Genomic DNA, 14,838 nt, shown 5'->3' with positions numbered 1-14,838 from the left:
TGCGGCGGCGCGAGCCCTGGGCGGCCGGCGCACGCGCGGTGCGGCGGCGCGAGCCCTGGGCGGCCGGCGCACGCGCGGTGCGGCGGCGCGAGCCCTGGGCGGCCGGCGCACGCGCGGTGCGGCGGCGGGCAAGATGGCGGCGAGCAGGGCGGGTGTTTTGGCTGGACGGCGGCGGGCGAGGGCAGAGGCAGGCTGGAGTCGAGCATGTGGGGGCCGCGGTGAGGCGAGGTGAGGCGAGCGTGTGCCTTCGGGTGGCCGCGGGTGTCGGGCTGTGTCCTGCCAGCCGGGGCCGTCGCTGCGTGGAGGCGGCGGGGCGGGGGGGGGAGTCGGGCCGGGGGCCGCGCCGCGCCGGGTGTGCGCGGCGCCGGGTCTGCCGGAGCGCGGCTCTGACTCTCCCTTTTGCGTGTGTCGCCTGTAGGGCCCCGGTTCCTCCCCAGCGCGGGCCGGGGCGTGCGCTCGCCCCTGCGGACGCAGCCTGGAGGAGTGTGTGGGGGGTGTCTGCGCGGGGGTCTGGATGTCTCTAGCAGCGGCACGGCAGCCTGATGCCTCCTCTCGTCTGGGACGCGGGGTCCTTGGGGAGTTCCCTGCTGCCTCCTCTGGCGTTCTCTGCGAGCTCATAGATCCCTCCACCTCCTCTCCTCCCCCCCCCCCCCGCCCCGCTCCCCTGTCTGGTGGGGTGGGAGACCGGTGGCTGCTCCCGCCGAGCTGAGAGCCACGTAGGGCACCCCTGTGTGCTCACTACGCATCTGGGATGGCACCCCTGCCCTGAGGGCCCCGCAGAGTCCCACCCTTCCTGCAACCAGCCCCCCCAGAGCCATTAAACCACCCACAAATCCTGCCCCAACACCCCCACAGGCCCCAAAATGCCTCCGAGCCCTGCCGCAATGTTGTCACTGACTCCAGACCTTCCCCTGCACTCTGTGCAAGGCCCCAAACATTCCTCAAACTGCTGCCAGACCCAGTGCCCGCAGCAGTGAGGCGTTCTAACAAAGATGGGGTGCGATGTGCGTCTCCGCCTCGACTCAGTCCCGCTTTAGAGAAACAGGAAGTTACAGCACTTCCTGGTGAAGAGTGTTGATGGGTGAATGTGCGGATGACAAAGAGACTTTTCTCTCTTTTCTTCTGAGCCGCCTCTCAGAAGCCTCTGTGTGTGCACGATGTGGCTGATCTGGGATAATCGTGCTGTGCGCAGTGCTTAAGGAGAACATTGCCCTAAAATGGAGGGCTAAGGAATAGCCTAAAAAACCTAAAAGGCTCGGGAAGAGCCAAAGAGAACACCGATGGGCTCTGGGAAGCCCCAGTGATGCTAGCGAAAACAGCGTGGCTTTTAGGCACCTCCTCAGAGCAGCAGCAATGTCTCGCTCCAGCCTATGGGACAATGGGGACTCTTAATTACCGCCTTGAATTACCACAAGTGTTGCAAAAGCAGAAGGGACTAGGGAGCATGCAGAGCAGGTTATGGACTATATGTCAAGTTTAAACAAGCAACAAGCCCCTCTGCAAACAGAAACAGGTTTAGCCCTAAGTAATAGACGAAGGTAGCTGTGAGTAACGTGAAGCGAAGCGGTGACGTCAGTCACCCCGAAAGCCTCGGAGAAGCGGTCTGAAAATCTGGTACCCTCGCGGCCTCGGCAGTCTTTTTGGTTTGTTTGGCAGGGTAGCCCACCGAAGGGGGACATCTCGAAGAGAAGCAGCAAGAGCTGGGGATCCGGTGGTTCATTTTGGTCGTCGCCTGTGAGGCCAGCATGCAAGAGTAAGAGGAAGCTAGGAGCAGTCTCAAAAAGGTAATAGGTCTGAAAGGGAGACAGGCAAATCGAGGGCTGTCATTCCTCCACGTAGTTAAAGACCGAGAGAGTTGTCGGTTAAGCGCATGCATACGAGGGTTTGCGAACAGTAACAATAACACTGAAGCGGAATAAAAATAAGGTTTCGTGGAAGATGGCGTTAGGAAGGTATTAGGCGACGTGCCCGCCTGCCTAATAACCTAGCCCTAATTGCTGTGTGTAACGTTTCCAGACCGTTTACCCTGCAACGTATGGTGCAAAGTGCCGTATTAAGACCTTTTCCTTAAGGAAAAGAAGAAGAAAAAAAGAAAAAAAAGGGGGGAAAAGAAAACAGGGTAAAGAGAAAAAGATCATGCATAAACCTAAGCGTTTCACTGGAAGTAAAACGCGAGTTTATCGCTTCCTTACAGAGGTGGAACCAAGGACAGCAAATGCTGACGAGGAGAAGAGACGGACGAGCATTTGCTTGCGGTTAATACCGAAGGGACGGGATGAAACAAGGAAGCCAGAATGCAGCGGCCCCTCGATATCACCAGGAACTGCTACAGGAGGAGGCGTTCTGGCACGGGTAACTAGGGTAAGTATGGCTAATGACCATTAGCAGTTATTTTGGCCTCCCCGAGGCAGCGCTGAGGACTGAGTAACCCGTTCCTGCCCTGTGGCTGCTGTTCCCTGTATCTGCCTTAGCTTTGCTTTGGCTGTTTCTCTTTTGTTTTGTTATCGTACACGCAGCTACGGAAAGGAATAGATGTCATACTTACTTTTTTAGATTAATTGCCACGGCTGAAGTTGAAGAGACCAAGAAACGTAAGCCGCAAAGGGGCACATCTTGAAGAGAGGGGGCTAGACCTAGCGATGCAGTTGTTCGTTTTGGTCGTCGCCTGTGAGGCCAGCATGCAAGAGTAAGAGGAAGCTAGGAGCAGTCTCAAAAAGGTAATAGGTCTGAAAGGGAGACAGGCAAATCGAGGGCTGTCGTTCCTCCACGTAGTTAAAGACCGAGAGAGTTGTCGGTTAAGCGCATGCATACGAGGGTTTGCGAACAGTAACAATAACACTGAAGCGGAATAAAAATAAGGTTTCGTGGAAGATGGCGTTAGGAAGGTATTAGGCGACGTGCCCGCCTGCCTAATAACCTAGCCCTAATTGCTGTGTGTAACGTTTCCAGACCGTTTACCCTGCAACGTATGGTGCAAAGTGCCGTATTAAGACCTTTCCCTTAAGGAAAAGAAGAAGAAAAAAAGAAAAAAAAGGGGGGAAAAGAAAACAGGGTAAAGAGAAAAAGATCATGCATAAACCTAAGCGTTTCACTGGAAGTAAAACGCGAGTTTATCGCTTCCTTACAGAGGTGGAACCAAGGACAGCAAATGCTGACGAGGAGAAGAGACGGACGAGCGTTTGCTTGCGGTTAATACCGAAGGGAGGGGATGAAACAAGGAAGCCAGAATGCAGCGGCCCCTCGATATCACCAGGAACTGCTACAGGAGGAGGCGTTCTGGCACGGGTAACTAGGGTAAGTATGGCTAATGACCGTTAGCAGTTATTTTGGCCTCCCCGAGGCAGCGCTGAGGACTAAGTAACCTGAGGGGCTCTGGCCTGGGTTGGGGCAGAAGTGCAGGCAGGCGGGATCAGGCATTTTCCTCTCAGCTCTCCGAGCTGAATCCTAGCCCTGAAGGAAAAAGCACTGGGGGGAGGCTACTCGGACACCTGCCATGTCGAGGGCAGGGGCAGGAGCTGACCCTTCCCCGACGGACGGACGTACGGACAGACGCTGGTGCGGCGGTGACTCTTTGGATATCGTAGGTAAGGGGAGGCACGCTGGTGCCGAGCTCCAGGGCGGTTTGCCTGAACACGATGCCTGAGGCAGGAGGTTACGCATTGTGTCCGGGGCTGGGAGCTGGTCCCCGAGTCCCATGTACTTGGGAGTGCCTGCGCTTGCCAGGGTGCCCGGTGCTGTTCCCAGAGCTGCGGGGAATTTCCCTTGCGTTGCCTGGACCCTCGGGGCTCTTGGGGGTGTTTCCCCTCATCGCGAGGGCTGCCAGAGCCCCTCCAGGGCTGCGTGAGGTCCCCGAACCGCTCCCGGATTTGCTTTTGGCACTCCGCAGTGTCGCTCGTGTGCCTGGGGCAGCCTGCAGGCGCCATCCTGTCAGCCGCGTTGAGCCCTGCGGCGTGCCTGGTGACCCCTCTGGTGTGCGCCAAGGCCCTTCCTCTGTATTTTGGTCTGCCCCAGAGCCCTGCACTTGCCCTCTGATGCCCTCAGGACCCCTCAGTTCACATTCTGGGTTGCCCCCGAGCCCTCTGCGTGCCTTTCGGTGCGCCCCGTGGCCCCGTGTGTGTTTTGCGGCACGCCGCAGAGGTCTCTGTTTAGCTTTTTCTCCTGTCCTGGAGTTTTCTGGGTGCTTCTGGGTGTGCCCCAGGGCCCTCCTTTTGGTGCCCCCCGAGTCACTCTGTTTGCTCTATCGTTGTTCTTTTTTTTTTTTTTTTTTTTTTCTTGACTTGTGTTGCACCCAGAGCTCTCGATTTGTTCTCTTGTGCTCCGCATACTCCCCTTTCCGCACTCTACATCCCAGGCAGGGCTCTCCCTTCAGCTCTCAGCAAGCTGCTGTCAGGAGAGTGGGAGTGCCTCTGCTGCCCTGGCAGCCCCAGCTGTCCCTGAAGGGGCTGATGGCCAGGCCCCCTGCCCAGTTCCTGCAGGCCCACAGCTGCGGGCCCTGGGGCTGGGATGAATGCCAGGGGGAGCTGGGTGGCAGGACAGGCCCCAGGTGGGGCTGATGGCAAGGGCAGGCCCACATTTGGGGGCTGGGGCTGCAGTTGGGGGGAGCTGGCGCTGGGGCAGGAGCTGGGCAGCGGAGCTGCCACGGAGCACGGCCCTTCGGGCCCAGCCCGGCGGCCGCCCCGCGGAGGAGGTGAGCGAGGCCGGGGGAGGCGCACTGCAGGCTGCGGGTCCCGCATGTGCCGGGGGTCCCGGCGGCTGGGAGCGTCCCGGGGCCACGGAGGCGGGGGGAGGAAGGGGGTGCGCCGGGGCTGTGGTGCGGTTTACTGCGCGGTCGGAGGAGCGCGGGGGGGGGGGGGGTGTCTCCTGTGTCAGCTCGGGAGCGTGTCGGGGAGCGGGGGGAGGAGGGTCGTGGAGGGGCGGGGGCAGTGTCGGAGCTGAGGCGGGGCCGGTCGCGGGGGTGTCGGGGGAGCCCCGGGCCGGTGGTGGGGCCGGCGGGGCCGCGCTCGGGGCTCTGCGGCCGTTTCCGGGGGGACAGGGGGGAAGGGGAAGGGGGGCGGGACGGAAAGGAACGGAATGTGCCGAGGGTCAAAGGTGCCCCAGCGCTGCGGGTGGGGGGCGGGAGTTGGGGTGCGGGACTGCGGGGAGCCGTAGCTTTCGGCGCGGCATGCCGGGAGCAGTAGTCTTCCGGCACTGGGCTTCCGGTGGGGCATGTTTGTTCTGAGCGCGGCATGCTGGGAGCGGTAGTCTTCCGGCACTGGGCTTCCGGGCGGCCATGTTGCTTGGCATGGCATGCCGGGAGCAGTAGTCTTCCGGCACTGGGCTTCCGGGCCGCCCTTTTCGCGTGCACGGTATGCTGGGAGGTGTAGTCTTCTCAGGCGGGGCTACTGGGTGACCATGCTGCGCCTCTCGAGGTGGCCCCGCGGGGGGGGCGGCGGCGGCAGGTCCCTGCCAGCGGGGTTCCCAGCGGGTGGCCGCGTGGCAGGCCAGGAGCTGTAGTGCCCGCTGGGTCTGTTCCTTACTGGACGTGTGTCACTCACGCCTGAGTCCCCACAGGTCACGGGGGACAGTGGAATGCCCCTGTTTTTCCCCGGTACAGGGCAGGAAGTGTTTTCCATCTCCGATGGTGTTGCAAGACAACCTTGGAAGCTCAGAAAGAGTGTTCCTGCTGTTTAAACTAGGCAGATGAGGAGGAACCCCCCCCCCCCCCCCCATTTCCTGGGAGGAAATAATTCTTTAATCAAGGCCATGCTAGAAGTGCTAAAGCCTTAAAGAAATAGTAAATCAAAATGTTTTGTTTTCTATGTAGACGTTGCCGATTTAGCAAAGGAATTCGAGGTATCCCCGAACTGAACTGTCCTCATTATAATACAAGAAAATCACGCCCATAGGTCAGAAAGACCTGTGCCCGGGTGAAGACCCCTCCCCTGAGCATGCGTAGTTTTAAAATGGTGTGTAAGCAATATTAGAATTGTATGTAAATCACTAACCAACCGGTGTAAGAGGGAAAGTTGCAAACCTTGCAACTTGTATAAATGCTACTTGGAAAGCCGGGGCGGGGGGGGGAAGTTGCGCTTGATTTGTGGGGAAAACACCGAGCAGCCAGGCTTGCACAACTCTGAAATAAATAAGCAAATGTCTCTCCTGAGCGTGTCATTATTGGCTTAGTGCACAGCGGGCAACGAATCCGCTTTTCGGACAGCAGCGTGACCAGGCAGGGTTGTCCCCGGGGGCTGGGGCTGTCCCTCTTGGAAATGGGGAGGGCGGGAAGAGTAGGAGGGGTGCTGCGGGCTCCTGGGGGTCGTAGCTTTGCTCAGGATTGGGGCCGGTTAGGCAGCTGCTGGGAGGAGTGGCGGTGCTGGGAGGGCACGGTGCGGAGCTGTCCTGCTGTGCAGCGCAAGGGAAAGTCGACCAGCACCGTTGCTGTCCGAGGACCCTGGAACAGCCCGAGAGACCCTGGAACAGCCACCCCACGGACACCGTGTCACTGCCTCGCAAGGCCACTGCATGCAGGTACGTTTGACTACATCCGGCAGAAGAAATGTAAGCCGAAGGATCAGGGCAAATAGCTGCTTGTCTAGGTTTGTTACCTAGCGACGCACTGGCAAAGCTTTTTATGAACACCTGTACTCGATCGAGTGCGTATTCATTCTGTGAATATTAATTACTGCCAGACCGCGTACGTCACTGATGCTTTAAAGCAAGTCCGTGGCGCTGGGGTAGCACGTGTAGTGGAGGCTAAATGCAGTAATACCTCGTTTTGATGTTGTTCTCTTATACGAAAGCACTTGGAGCAGATTAAGACATTTCTCGTCCTATTTTGTTTATTGAGTGGGCCCTGATACTGGGGAGAAGCTGCCGTGAAGCAGACCTAGTAGTCAGCTTCCTTAGAGAAGGCGTCTTGTCCTGTATTTGAGGGCTTCCGGTACGTTTTGACAGACAGTAGTGAGTGACGGGTTTCCTTTGGAACCCCCGGGGAGCAGAAAGTTCTGCCGGGAAGGCAAAATGTTTCTTGCGGCTGGGTTGGAAGAAGCTGGCTGCTGATGCAAGGCAGTGACAATTCTGGGGAGTCGCGGGAAGTTTTGAAAAGACGGTCGTTCCCTTTTCTAGAAGGCTATGCACTTCGGTTCCTAATAGCTGTAGTAATGAAGCCAGGTAAGCGTTCGGGAGGAGCCCAAGCCACTTTTGTCTAGCGAGTATTTTGCAAGGGGGGCAGGAAAGCGCTGCGCCCTGCTCCTTGCTGCCCTCGCGTGTCTGAAAGGCGGCACTGCACGCGGGAGGGGGGGCGCGCTCACGGCTGCCCTCGCGTGTCGACAAGGCAGCACTGCAGCCGCCGGCGGCCACCGCTGCGTACGAAGACCGTTGCGGGCAGCCGGCGCACACGTGCGCGCTGCCGGTCGCCGCGCTGGCCGCTATTCTGCGCTCTCTCGGGGACGGGTAAGCGCAGGGGCCGCGCTCGTGCCCCCTGCCCGGTGCTCACGGACCGGGAGCGCTTTTCCCGAGAGGGCTTTTCCTTCTCGGTGCTTCCTGGGGGCGCGGGGACGGGCAGTGCCGTCTCGGAGCTGCTCCGCGGCGCTCTCTCCCCGGGGCAGCCCCAGCGCCTGCTCGCTGATGCCCGCCGCTCTCTCGGGCGCGGGCAGAGCAGCCTCGGGGCGCTCGCTGCTCGGCCTGAGCGCCGGGGTGGCGCGGCGGGCTGCGGTTGGCGCGCGGGAGCCGGCCGGCTGCAGCGCGGCGCTGCGACCACGCGAGGGTGGGGCCATTGCGGGTCTGGGCTGCCTCGCGCTGCGCTCCCCCCGCCCCTCGCGCTGCGCTCCCCCCGCCCCTCGCGCTGCGCTCCCCCCGCCCCTCGCGCTGCGCTCCCCCCGCCCCTCGCGCTGCGCTCCCCCCGCCCCTCGCGCTGCGCTCCCCCCGCCCCTCGCGCTGCGCTCCCCCCGCCCCTCGCGCTCCGCTCCCCCCGCCCCTCGCGCTCCGCTCCCCCCGCCCCTCGCGCTCCGCTCCCCCCGCCCCTCTCGCGCGCTCCCCCCGCCCCTCGCGCTCCGCTCCCCCCGCCCCTCGCGCTCCGCTCCCCCCGCCCCTCGCGCTCCGCTCCCCCCGCCCCTCGCGCTCCGCTCCCCCCGCCCCTCGCGCTCCGCTCCCCCCGCCCCTCGCGCTCCGCTCCCCCCGCCCCTCGCGCTGCGCTCCCCCCGCCCCTCGCGCTGCGCTCCCCCCGCCCCTCGCGCTGCGCTCCCCCCGCCCCTCGCGCTGCGCTCCCCCCGCCCCTCGCGCTGCGCTCCCCCCGCCCCTCGCGCTCCGCTCCCCCCGCCCCTCGCGCTCCGCTCCCCCCGCCCCTCTCGCGCGCTCCCCCCGCCCCTCTCGCGCGGTCCTGGGCCGGCGCACGCGCGGTGCGGCGGCGCGAGCCCTGGGCGGCCGGCGCACGCGCGGTGCGGCGGCGCGAGCCCTGGGCGGCCGGCGCACGCGCGGTGCGGCGGCGCGAGCCCTGGGCGGCCGGCGCACGCGCGGTGCGGCGGCGGGCAAGATGGCGGCGAGCAGGGCGGGTGTTTTGGCTGGACGGCGGCGGGCGAGGGCAGAGGCAGGCTGGAGTCGAGCATGTGGGGGCCGCGGTGAGGCGAGGTGAGGCGAGCGTGTGCCTTCGGGTGGCCGCGGGTGTCGGGCTGTGTCCTGCCAGCCGGGGCCGTCGCTGCGTGGAGGCGGCGGGGCGGGGGGGGGAGTCGGGCCGGGGGCCGCGCCGCGCCGGGTGTGCGCGGCGCCGGGTCTGCCGGAGCGCGGCTCTGACTCTCCCTTTTGCGTGTGTCGCCTGTAGGGCCCCGGTTCCTCCCCAGCGCGGGCCGGGGCGTGCGCTCGCCCCTGCGGACGCAGCCTGGAGGAGTGTGTGGGGGGTGTCTGCGCGGGGGTCTGGATGTCTCTAGCAGCGGCACGGCAGCCTGATGCCTCCTCTCGTCTGGGACGCGGGGTCCTTGGGGAGTTCCCTGCTGCCTCCTCTGGCGTTCTCTGCGAGCTCATAGATCCCTCCACCTCCTCTCCTCCCCCCCCCCCCGCCCCGCTCCCCTGTCTGGTGGGGTGGGAGACCGGTGGCTGCTCCCGCCGAGCTGAGAGCCACGTAGGGCACCCCTGTGTGCTCACTACGCATCTGGGATGGCACCCCTGCCCTGAGGGCCCCGCAGAGTCCCACCCTTCCTGCAACCAGCCCCCCCAGAGCCATTAAACCACCCACAAATCCTGCCCCAACACCCCCACAGGCCCCAAAATGCCTCCGAGCCCTGCCGCAATGTTGTCACTGACTCCAGACCTTCCCCTGCACTCTGTGCAAGGCCCCAAACATTCCTCAAACTGCTGCCAGACCCAGTGCCCGCAGCAGTGAGGCGTTCTAACAAAGATGGGGTGCGATGTGCGTCTCCGCCTCGACTCAGTCCCGCTTTAGAGAAACAGGAAGTTACAGCACTTCCTGGTGAAGAGTGTTGATGGGTGAATGTGCGGATGACAAAGAGACTTTTCTCTCTTTTCTTCTGAGCCGCCTCTCAGAAGCCTCTGTGTGTGCACGATGTGGCTGATCTGGGATAATCGTGCTGTGCGCAGTGCTTAAGGAGAACATTGCCCTAAAATGGAGGGCTAAGGAATAGCCTAAAAAACCTAAAAGGCTCGGGAAGAGCCAAAGAGAACACCGATGGGCTCTGGGAAGCCCCAGTGATGCTAGCGAAAACAGCGTGGCTTTTAGGCACCTCCTCAGAGCAGCAGCAATGTCTCGCTCCAGCCTATGGGACAATGGGGACTCTTAATTACCGCCTTGAATTACCACAAGTGTTGCAAAAGCAGAAGGGACTAGGGAGCATGCAGAGCAGGTTATGGACTATATGTCAAGTTTAAACAAGCAACAAGCCCCTCTGCAAACAGAAACAGGTTTAGCCCTAAGTAATAGACGAAGGTAGCTGTGAGTAACGTGAAGCGAAGCGGTGACGTCAGTCACCCCGAAAGCCTCGGAGAAGCGGTCTGAAAATCTGGTACCCTCGCGGCCTCGGCAGTCTTTTTGGTTTGTTTGGCAGGGTAGCCCACCGAAGGGGGACATCTCGAAGAGAAGCAGCAAGAGCTGGGGATCCGGTGGTTCATTTTGGTCGTCGCCTGTGAGGCCAGCATGCAAGAGTAAGAGGAAGCTAGGAGCAGTCTCAAAAAGGTAATAGGTCTGAAAGGGAGACAGGCAAATCGAGGGCTGTCATTCCTCCACGTAGTTAAAGACCGAGAGAGTTGTCGGTTAAGCGCATGCATACGAGGGTTTGCGAACAGTAACAATAACACTGAAGCGGAATAAAAATAAGGTTTCGTGGAAGATGGCGTTAGGAAGGTATTAGGCGACGTGCCCGCCTGCCTAATAACCTAGCCCTAATTGCTGTGTGTAACGTTTCCAGACCGTTTACCCTGCAACGTATGGTGCAAAGTGCCGTATTAAGACCTTTTCCTTAAGGAAAAGAAGAAGAAAAAAAGAAAAAAAAGGGGGGAAAAGAAAACAGGGTAAAGAGAAAAAGATCATGCATAAACCTAAGCGTTTCACTGGAAGTAAAACGCGAGTTTATCGCTTCCTTACAGAGGTGGAACCAAGGACAGCAAATGCTGACGAGGAGAAGAGACGGACGAGCATTTGCTTGCGGTTAATACCGAAGGGACGGGATGAAACAAGGAAGCCAGAATGCAGCGGCCCCTCGATATCACCAGGAACTGCTACAGGAGGAGGCGTTCTGGCACGGGTAACTAGGGTAAGTATGGCTAATGACCATTAGCAGTTATTTTGGCCTCCCCGAGGCAGCGCTGAGGACTGAGTAACCCGTTCCTGCCCTGTGGCTGCTGTTCCCTGTATCTGCCTTAGCTTTGCTTTGGCTGTTTCTCTTTTGTTTTGTTATCGTACACGCAGCTACGGAAAGGAATAGATGTCATACTTACTTTTTTAGATTAATTGCCACGGCTGAAGTTGAAGAGACCAAGAAACGTAAGCCGCAAAGGGGCACATCTTGAAGAGAGGGGGCTAGACCTAGCGATGCAGTTGTTCGTTTTGGTCGTCGCCTGTGAGGCCAGCATGCAAGAGTAAGAGGAAGCTAGGAGCAGTCTCAAAAAGGTAATAGGTCTGAAAGGGAGACAGGCAAATCGAGGGCTGTCGTTCCTCCACGTAGTTAAAGACCGAGAGAGTTGTCGGTTAAGCGCATGCATACGAGGGTTTGCGAACAGTAACAATAACACTGAAGCGGAATAAAAATAAGGTTTCGTGGAAGATGGCGTTAGGAAGGTATTAGGCGACGTGCCCGCCTGCCTAATAACCTAGCCCTAATTGCTGTGTGTAACGTTTCCAGACCGTTTACCCTGCAACGTATGGTGCAAAGTGCCGTATTAAGACCTTTCCCTTAAGGAAAAGAAGAAGAAAAAAAGAAAAAAAAGGGGGGAAAAGAAAACAGGGTAAAGAGAAAAAGATCATGCATAAACCTAAGCGTTTCACTGGAAGTAAAACGCGAGTTTATCGCTTCCTTACAGAGGTGGAACCAAGGACAGCAAATGCTGACGAGGAGAAGAGACGGACGAGCGTTTGCTTGCGGTTAATACCGAAGGGAGGGGATGAAACAAGGAAGCCAGAATGCAGCGGCCCCTCGATATCACCAGGAACTGCTACAGGAGGAGGCGTTCTGGCACGGGTAACTAGGGTAAGTATGGCTAATGACCGTTAGCAGTTATTTTGGCCTCCCCGAGGCAGCGCTGAGGACTAAGTAACCTGAGGGGCTCTGGCCTGGGTTGGGGCAGAAGTGCAGGCAGGCGGGATCAGGCATTTTCCTCTCAGCTCTCCGAGCTGAATCCTAGCCCTGAAGGAAAAAGCACTGGGGGGAGGCTACTCGGACACCTGCCATGTCGAGGGCAGGGGCAGGAGCTGACCCTTCCCCGACGGACGGACGTACGGACAGACGCTGGTGCGGCGGTGACTCTTTGGATATCGTAGGTAAGGGGAGGCACGCTGGTGCCGAGCTCCAGGGCGGTTTGCCTGAACACGATGCCTGAGGCAGGAGGTTACGCATTGTGTCCGGGGCTGGGAGCTGGTCCCCGAGTCCCATGTACTTGGGAGTGCCTGCGCTTGCCAGGGTGCCCGGTGCTGTTCCCAGAGCTGCGGGGAATTTCCCTTGCGTTGCCTGGACCCTCGGGGCTCTTGGGGGTGTTTCCCCTCATCGCGAGGGCTGCCAGAGCCCCTCCAGGGCTGCGTGAGGTCCCCGAACCGCTCCCGGATTTGCTTTTGGCACTCCGCAGTGTCGCTCGTGTGCCTGGGGCAGCCTGCAGGCGCCATCCTGTCAGCCGCGTTGAGCCCTGCGGCGTGCCTGGTGACCCCTCTGGTGTGCGCCAAGGCCCTTCCTCTGTATTTTGGTCTGCCCCAGAGCCCTGCACTTGCCCTCTGATGCCCTCAGGACCCCTCAGTTCACATTCTGGGTTGCCCCCGAGCCCTCTGCGTGCCTTTCGGTGCGCCCCGTGGCCCCGTGTGTGTTTTGCGGCACGCCGCAGAGGTCTCTGTTTAGCTTTTTCTCCTGTCCTGGAGTTTTCTGGGTGCTTCTGGGTGTGCCCCAGGGCCCTCCTTTTGGTGCCCCCCGAGTCACTCTGTTTGCTCTATCGTTGTTCTTTTTTTTTTTTTTTTTTTTTCTTGACTTGTGTTGCACCCAGAGCTCTCGATTTGTTCTCTTGTGCTCCGCATACTCCCCTTTCCGCACTCTACATCCCAGGCAGGGCTCTCCCTTCAGCTCTCAGCAAGCTGCTGTCAGGAGAGTGGGAGTGCCTCTGCTGCCCTGGCAGCCCCAGCTGTCCCTGAAGGGGCTGATGGCCAGGCCCCCTGCCCAGTTCCTGCAGGCCCACAGCTGCGGGCCCTGGGGCTGGGATGAATGCCAGGGGGAGCTGGGTGGCAGGACAGGCCCCAGGTGGGGCTGATGGCAAGGGCAGGCCCACATTTGGGGGCTGGGGCTGCAGTTGGGGGGAGCTGGCGCTGGGGCAGGAGCTGGGCAGCGGAGCTGCCACGGAGCACGGCCCTTCGGGCCCAGCCCGGCGGCTGCCCCGCGGAGGAGGTGAGCGAGGCCGGGGGAGGCGCACTGCAGGCTGCGGGTCCCGCATGTGCCGGGGGTCCCGGCGGCTGGGAGCGTCCCGGGGCCACGGAGGCGGGGGGAGGAAGGGGGTGCGCCGGGGCTGTGGTGCGGTTTACTGCGCGGTCGGAGGAGCGCGGGGGGGGGGGGGGGGTGGTGTCTCCTGTGTCAGCTCGGGAGCGTGTCGGGGAGCGGGGGGAGGAGGGTCGTGGAGGGGCGGGGGCAGTGTCGGAGCTGAGGCGGGGCCGGTCGCGGGGGTGTCGGGGGAGCCCCGGGCCGGTGGTGGGGCCGGCGGGGCCGCGCTCGGGGCTCTGCGGCCGTTTCCGGGGGGACAGGGGGGAAGGGGAAGGGGGGCGGGACGGAAAGGAACGGAATGTGCCGAGGGTCAAAGGTGCCCCAGCGCTGCGGGTGGGGGGCGGGAGTTGGGGTGCGGGACTGCGGGGAGCCGTAGCTTTCGGCGCGGCATGCCGGGAGCAGTAGTCTTCCGGCACTGGGCTTCCGGTGGGGCATGTTTGTTCTGAGCGCGGCATGCTGGGAGCGGTAGTCTTCCGGCACTGGGCTTCCGGGCGGCCATGTTGCTTGGCATGGCATGCCGGGAGCAGTAGTCTTCCGGCACTGGGCTTCCGGGCCGCCCTTTTCGCGTGCACGGTATGCTGGGAGGTGTAGTCTTCTCAGGCGGGGCTACTGGGTGACCATGCTGCGCCTCTCGAGGTGGCCCCGCGGGGGGGGCGGCGGCGGCAGGTCCCTGCCAGCGGGGTTCCCAGCGGGTGGCCGCGTGGCAGGCCAGGAGCTGTAGTGCCCGCTGGGTCTGTTCCTTACTGGACGTGTGTCACTCACGCCTGAGTCCCCACAGGTCACGGGGGACAGTGGAATGCCCCTGTTTTTCCCCGGTACAGGGCAGGAAGTGTTTTCCATCTCCGATGGTGTTGCAAGACAACCTTGGAAGCTCAGAAAGAGTGTTCCTGCTGTTTAAACTAGGCAGATGAGGAGGAACCCCCCCCCCCCCCCCCCCCATTTCCTGGGAGGAAATAATTCTTTAATCAAGGCCATGCTAGAAGTGCTAAAGCCTTAAAGAAATAGTAAATCAAAATGTTTTGTTTTCTATGTAGACGTTGCCGATTTAGCAAAGGAATTCGAGGTATCCCCGAACTGAACTGTCCTCATTATAATACAAGAAAATCACGCCCATAGGTCAGAAAGACCTGTGCCCGGGTGAAGACCCCTCCCCTGAGCATGCGTAGTTTTAAAATGGTGTGTAAGCAATATTAGAATTGTATGTAAATCACTAACCAACCGGTGTAAGAGGGAAAGTTGCAAACCTTGCAACTTGTATAAATGCTACTTGGAAAGCCGGGGCGGGGGGGGGGGGGAAGTTGCGCTTGATTTGTGGGGAAAACACCGAGCAGCCAGGCTTGCACAACTCTGAAATAAATAAGCAAATGTCTCTCCTGAGCGTGTCATTATTGGCTTAGTGCACAGCGGGCAACGAATCCGCTTTTCGGACAGCAGCGTGACCAGGCAGGGTTGTCCCCGGGGGCTGGGGCTGTCCCTCTTGGAAATGGGGAGGGCGGGAAGAGTAGGAGGGGTGCTGCGGGCTCCTGGGGGTCGTAGCTTTGCTCAGGATTGGGGCCGGTTAGGCAGCTGCTGGGAGGAGTGGCGGTGCTGGGAGGGCACGGTGCGGAGCTGTCCTGCTGTGCAGCGCAAGGGAAAGTCGACCAGCACCGTTGCTGTCCGAGGACCCTGGAACAGCCCGAGAGACCCT

General features: G+C 60.8%; 1 long non-coding RNA gene across 4 annotated transcripts; it reads left to right on the top strand.

Moving 5' to 3' along the window:
* The first annotated feature begins 120 nt into the window (after positions 1 to 120).
* Positions 121 to 14,295, top strand: LOC135325764 (uncharacterized). Of its 4 annotated transcripts, none has more exons than XR_010386548.1 (10): positions 121 to 228; positions 1,657 to 1,784; positions 2,195 to 2,361; positions 2,554 to 2,717; positions 3,128 to 3,294; positions 10,032 to 10,159; positions 10,570 to 10,736; positions 10,929 to 11,092; positions 11,503 to 11,669; positions 14,186 to 14,295. It is a non-coding gene; the product is annotated as an uncharacterized LOC135325764 (long non-coding RNA). The 4 variants fall into 4 exon arrangements; XR_010386549.1 differs by lacking the exon at positions 14,186 to 14,295 and adding an exon at positions 11,804 to 11,821; XR_010386550.1 differs by lacking the exon at positions 14,186 to 14,295 and having other exon boundaries at positions 10,037 to 10,159; positions 11,503 to 12,296.
* The last annotated feature ends 543 nt before the right edge of the window (positions 14,296 to 14,838 follow it).

This window comes from Dromaius novaehollandiae, unplaced genomic scaffold (genome assembly GCF_036370855.1).
Source record: "Dromaius novaehollandiae isolate bDroNov1 unplaced genomic scaffold, bDroNov1.hap1 HAP1_SCAFFOLD_263, whole genome shotgun sequence".
Lineage (NCBI taxonomy): Eukaryota > Metazoa > Chordata > Aves > Casuariiformes > Dromaiidae > Dromaius > Dromaius novaehollandiae.
The sequence above is the reverse complement of the archived record's forward strand: the minus strand, read 5'-3'. Positions and strand labels throughout refer to the sequence as shown.